The sequence below is a fragment of the Medicago sativa genome, chromosome 7 (assembly GCF_051527215.1).
Source record: "Medicago sativa cultivar Bolivia chromosome 7, Bolivia_mono, whole genome shotgun sequence".
NCBI lineage: Eukaryota > Viridiplantae > Streptophyta > Magnoliopsida > Fabales > Fabaceae > Medicago > Medicago sativa.
Window position 1 is genome coordinate 15,301,992 of NC_140755.1, and position 6,086 is coordinate 15,308,077.

At 31.0% G+C, this 6,086-nt stretch overlaps 2 long non-coding RNA genes across 3 annotated transcripts; one reads left to right on the top strand and one right to left on the bottom strand.

Annotated features, from left to right (window-relative positions):
* The first annotated feature begins 626 nt into the window (after positions 1 to 626).
* Positions 627 to 5,597, top strand: LOC146904531 (uncharacterized). The gene is made up of 4 exons (XR_015019149.1): positions 627 to 1,031; positions 1,877 to 2,825; positions 4,391 to 4,550; positions 5,216 to 5,597. It is a non-coding gene; the product is annotated as an uncharacterized LOC146904531 (long non-coding RNA).
* On the bottom strand, positions 3,736 to 5,217 carry LOC146904532 (uncharacterized). 2 transcript variants are annotated; one of them, XR_015019151.1, is made up of 4 exons: positions 4,913 to 5,049; positions 4,602 to 4,652; positions 4,451 to 4,510; positions 3,736 to 4,038 (listed from the first exon to the last, which is right to left on the bottom strand). It is a non-coding gene; the product is annotated as an uncharacterized LOC146904532 (long non-coding RNA). The 2 variants fall into 2 exon arrangements; XR_015019150.1 differs by lacking the exon at positions 3,736 to 4,038 and having other exon boundaries at positions 4,272 to 4,510; positions 4,913 to 5,217.
* Positions 5,598 to 6,086: the final 489 nt, after the last annotated feature.

The following is a 6,086-nucleotide window of genomic DNA, read 5'->3' on the forward strand; positions in this document are numbered from 1 at the left end:
TTCTTCGTACATGAAATTGGCGATTGAGGTCGACAGTTATCCATATTCAGCATATATTAAATTCCTTATACCTTTTTGGTACCTAAATCACTCTTCAATTACATAATAAAATCAAAAATTGTAAGGTTGATTAAGTAAATGATCCTTATAAATTAAAATCAAACATTTTAGTCCAAAATCAAATTGAAGTTCAAAATTGTTAGCATCAACTGAAGTTCCCTTAAAAAAAAAATTATAGTTTAACTATAACAATTAGTATCAACTGATAATGTCGAAATTGTTAGATTGAGTGCCTTCATCTGGATTCGAACTCGGGACTTTACAGTGTGCGTGTGAGTTTTAGTAGTCTTTACCATTAAATATTTTTACTATTTTTGTATTTGAAAATATTTTGAATAAATATTTTGAGATATGTTTGTGAGTGTAAGTAATTTTAAAATTAAATTAAATAATATAAATTCCATGTTTGAAATTATTTTATTAAATTCAACATAAATACAATTTTGAACATATTGTTATTCACACCACCGTTTTAGGCATACTCTCCCTCTTACAATCCAGAATTGGGTCAAGCCCAATCTCCCAAATCAAATTGCAGCCTCTATCCACTCCCAATCATTTCTCCTATTCTGAAACCCTAACAGTTGCGCTTCATCTTTCTCCTCAACAGCCGCCACCACCACCCCCAGCATATTGTCGCCCACCACCACCACAGTCGATCTCGAACTGGTAAATAACTATTTTTTCTGTATCATCTCAACCTTGTCTATCTCTCTATTTAAACAGAATCACAAAAAAAGTAGATTGAATAATAGGTCAGTTTCACGACAGCATATTTCATCAATCAAACACCTTCAAACACTTCACTCCCCACTCTCCCAAACAGAAAACGCAGAATCTTCACAAAAGATTAATTAGGGTTACGAATCGTGGTGATGGCACTATACGGCCGAGTTAAATCAGGGTTCTCTGCTTCTTTCTTCTCAAAGGTTTCTCTTCAATGCTCAATCCTTGCTCCTTTCATCTCTCAGGTCAATAACCCCTTCTCAATTTCAATCTCATATAAAAAATATCTCTTTTCCTTTATTTTCTTGTTTTTATTCATTAAAATCACTGTTAGATGAACTCATAGGCTGTTAAACTCCGAAATTGATAAATTTGTGACATATTGATAAATTGGGCCAGATTTGGAATTTATTTTTTCACAAAAAATTGATATTTTTATTTGATTTTCATGAGTGGTTGCTTGAGAAATGACCCCTTTTATGCTTACAATGCATTAAATTTGTCAACAATTTTTATAATTATTCTTAAAGTTTTTTTTCTCTATTTATATATCTGTTTGTTTGAGAAATTACCATTTTTATGCATATAAGATATTACCATGGTCATTCGTTTACGTTGGAAGGAAAGGTTTTCTCCCAATTTTTACTGATTCATTCACCTTTTTTATTGATTTTTTTTATTCCTTATACTCAAATTCAGTTTTTGTTCCTTGACTTCCTTTCAAATGTCATTTTGTGACTGGAAATTCTTTATACATTAATTAGTACATTGAATACAATCCAAAATAAATTTGACATAATCTCAAATAATTACAGAAGCATGTGAACAAAGGTAGTTAAATCTATACCTTAGAGTATGTTTATTGAATTACTTGTAAAATGTGTAGCAAAATCTGAATTCTAAAGTGATAACCTCTAATATATTCCAAACATTCTCTAATAAATGTTAGTTGTCCTTATTTTGAGTACTTTATACACATTAATAAAGTATTAGTGTAGTGTTTTAATTAGTCACTGAACTATGGTTTAAGAAAAGTATCTTCCTACACACACCCAATACTCAAATTTTGCTGATGGTTTCATGTTTGCAGCATCTGCTGGCAATGAACAGGATGTCCAAGAGAGAAGTAACACGGCAATTGCTTGTTTCAACTCTATTCTTAGAGTAATAGAATAGATGGGCATGCATTTGGGAGATCCTAAAGAAGAACTAACAGAGAACATATTGTACTTCATTTTTTGGAAGAAATTCAAAAAGATTAGGTTAGATTGCCTTATAGCAGCTGTGCAGGTACTTTTACTTGTATCTCAGATTTTATTTATTTTTATGACCAAGTCAATATTTGATCTGACTTGAAAAATGTTTAGAAACAAAATGATTGTATAAAACAAAATATTTCATCAGAATGCAATATTTTTATTTGCTTAATTCTAAATTATAAGCATCGATTATTAGTACTTTCCTTGGAGCTTCAATTCTAAATTATAAATGTTTCTGAACTCGATGAAATCATGTTCCATATTGAGGAACCATATTGAGGAACGATATTTTTCATCATTTGTCAATGCTAGCTGTTGGCTTTTGGGAATTTTATATTTATGTATTGATAGAAAAATTATAAATAAACCAATGGCTTTTGTTCAAAAGCTTTCAGTTCAATGTCTTTTATACTATTTATTTATCAAATAAATAAGTCAACAATATTAAATTATTTCAAAATGGGACATACATATAAATAGCTCTTGAGATGGTGTAAAGTGAGTCATGTAATCCCCATAACCCTCATCATGTCTTATTATGTCGTATTCTTTTCTTTAAACTGATATGAATTTCCATGCAACTCTCTACCTAGATTTGAAATGGGTTACTAACACTATTTTCTGTTGACATTTTGAACACTCATGAAATGAGATGGAAGGGAAAAGGTTCTTCCTATTCTTCAAGGAGTAGCTTTCAAGAGTCTGTTGAAAGGTGTTAGAAGAAGCAATAGTTATGCAAGGAAGGTGATAAGTGTAGAAATGATGGGTAAAACAAATTATGTAAGTTTTCCTTTCCTATCTAACACATCTTTTTCTGCTTGTAAGATAAGCATATAACTCCTTCTAATAGTTGGTTTGAATTTGTTTAAAGAATGCATAGTGGTTATACCACTTCCAATAATGATTCGAATGTAATAGACATGAGAAACATAATCTAAAAGCTGCAACATTTTCCATGCTATGGTTTCTCACATGTATTTTTTTTTCTTTTATTCCTCTGTCTGAATCTGGATAATACAGTAGTGTATGATCCACATTTTAAACTCTGCTAATTTGAAAAGATAAAAATTAACATGCATTATTATCTGAGGGAAATTTCTTTCATGCTTTGTGATGATCCTTAGTATACACTCATTTCTTCTTTATTTCTTATCACAAAAAGTTCAACCTTAAACTAATCACAAAAGTAGTTAATTGAAAAAATGATTTGTTAAATAGAAATTCTAATTCAAACAGCCCTTATAGAGCAACAATGAAATTGATATGTATTTTGTAGGTTAGTAGGATTTTTGACTTTTTTGGCTTTATTTTGTACTCCACAATTCAAGGCTTTTACCATGTATTGGAGCTGCATTTTTCAACCGAATGTACTTTTAAAATCCCCCCAAATTTGGATCTTGTCCAACCATTTTTTAACTTTACCGTACTTGCATGAAATTTATGGAAAGCCTCCCTAGTTGGCAAGGCATCCACCACCAAATGAAAATTTATGGAAAGCAAAATTTATGGAAAGCCTCCCTAGTTGGCAAGGCATACACGTGGACACCAAATGAAATTTCTTACCGTACTTGCACTCTTTTCTACATAATTCTTGAAATTTTATTAGCAGAACCCAAATGAAATTTGTGAATCTGAAATATGCTTTGACTGCATGATTTGTTATTGAAGAATATGAGTATGAATCACTGAATGAAATAGAATGTGGAAATTTTGAGTAGGTGATGAAGAGATACAACATTACAATCATTGTTGATTTAATGCTTTTTTCTCAACTCTTGGCCAAACCCTAACTTCTCAACTTTTAAAATAAATAAAATGATTCTAAGGTAATAGAAATGGGAAAACAAATTCTAAACTTTGCAACTTTTTTTCCTGTAATTGATGTATTCTATTGGTAGTTGTTTATCGTTGTTGTGCGTCTGATCCCCATTGGCCAAATTTTAAGTTGGGTTTTCCTGTCTTGGAAGCTCCATTTACCTTGAATTTCATTGCACTGCACAACACATATCATAAAATTTATTCAATAGCATGATAAGAAGAAAAAGGAGATAAAGTAACGATGCATTATTACTCAAGTATGTACTGTACAACTCATCATAAATTTTATTCAAGAACATGTTAAAAATAAAGAAATAGATGTATTATTACTTGAGTATAAACTGTTTTCAGTTATGCACAAGATTGGAACTTTAGAAACAAACTAAAGCAACTATTTACACAAGAAAGTAAGAAATAATTTTGGAGCATCATTGCAATTTGCAAGTGATTTAACAATAAAATGCTGCATTTCACTACTATTTTTTATTTTCATTATTTGGCTAAATTTCTGTCTGGATTCATTGTAGGCTGAGATTCTGAAGCATTTTGTTGAACCCAACACTATTCTCTTTGAAAATTCCCATTACCTCTGCAGCAGAAGAGAAGGATCTTGTATTAATTTTTTGGAGCTAGAAGAAGCAGAAGTTCTGCAAAGAGTTAAGAGTAGAATTAATGAAACAAAAGCATGTAAGTTTTCCTTTTCTATCTAATATAATCGTGCAGTTAGAAGTATTATACCTGTGCAGTGAGAGGTTAAATGAAATTGCTCTTCATCTGAACATATTATACCTGTGCAGTGAGAAGTTAAATAAAATTGCTCTTCATCTGAACGTATTATACTTGTGCAGGTATAAGTCAAATGTAAGAAGTACATTAAAATTAACTGCTAGTTAAACACATTTAATATAAACTGAAAATAACTTGGCTATCTTGCTTGTTTCATAAGAAGGGGAAAGACAGAAAAAAAGGGGGAAAACAGAAAAGTGAACAAAAACTATATGCTCCATGTCACTAAATTTATCTGTTTATGTTGTTGAAATTGCCATTACCTCCTCATCAAGATCCCTTTTAGGCATTTTCATTACAATCTTATTAACATCTCTGACGGATTATACCTGTGTAGTGAAAATAAATTGTAAAAAGAACATTAGACATCATTGCTAGTTGGAGACATTTAAAAGAAACTGAAAATAACCAATATATTTTGCTTGTATCATAAGAAGGGGAAAACGGAAGTATAAAGAGAAATTATATGCTGCATGTCACTATTTTTTATTTTCATTTCTTTGTTGATGAAGATGGTGGGGATTGTTTCAGCAAGGATTAATTGTAGCATCATTTCTATTTTTTAGAGAATTTCAGCATGGATTAAGTGTAGGTTGAAAATCAATAGCTTGTTGATGAAGATGGTGGGGATTGTTTCAGCAAGGATTAATTGTGGGTTGAAAATCAGAAGCTTGTTGATGAAGATGGTGGGGATTGAGAAGGAAGTGAAGAAAGAAAGGAAGGAAGGAAGGAACGGGATGTGTTGGTGCCAATGATCAAAATGCTTGATGTATTTATAGAGAATAGGATGGATCCAAATCAAAAAATATGTATAATAAATTTAAATTGAAATGTGATTTGTAGGCACATAGGCTTTTTGACTTTATAAAAAAACATTGTCATAAAATCTGTCTCATCCCTTGTTTTTGGGATGTTTGCCATGTGAGCAAATGATTTTCTTTGCAACCCATGCAAATGTTTTCTTTGCAACCCCACATGCAAATGTTTGCTTGGATAAGGATGTTTTTGTTTTATACGGCACCCTTGAAAAAAATAATTGAAAATTTGTAGCAAATCAGAAAACATCAAAATGTGAGAAAAACAGTTGGGATTTAGGGTTTTGCTTTGTCAAGATTATAGATTCATGTACTAGCTATAGTAAATCGTCTGCCTAATGGAAACATATTGGACATTGCTAGCTCAAATTCAGACTCGACGAATTCGGTAGAAATTTATTGGATCTCCATGAATGAATGGAAAAAATTAGGCAAAAAGAAGCATGCAAACCTTTATTGGGGTTGGCAGATTTGTGACTTGTGAGTCTAAGCTAAGAATGGCATTAGGCGGCTTAAATTTGTGATATTGAAATCGACAGAAAGTTTAGTAATTTCTCTGTTCCATAATAATTATTATATTTATAAAAGAATGTCATAAAAAACTGTTATTTTCAGTTTTTAT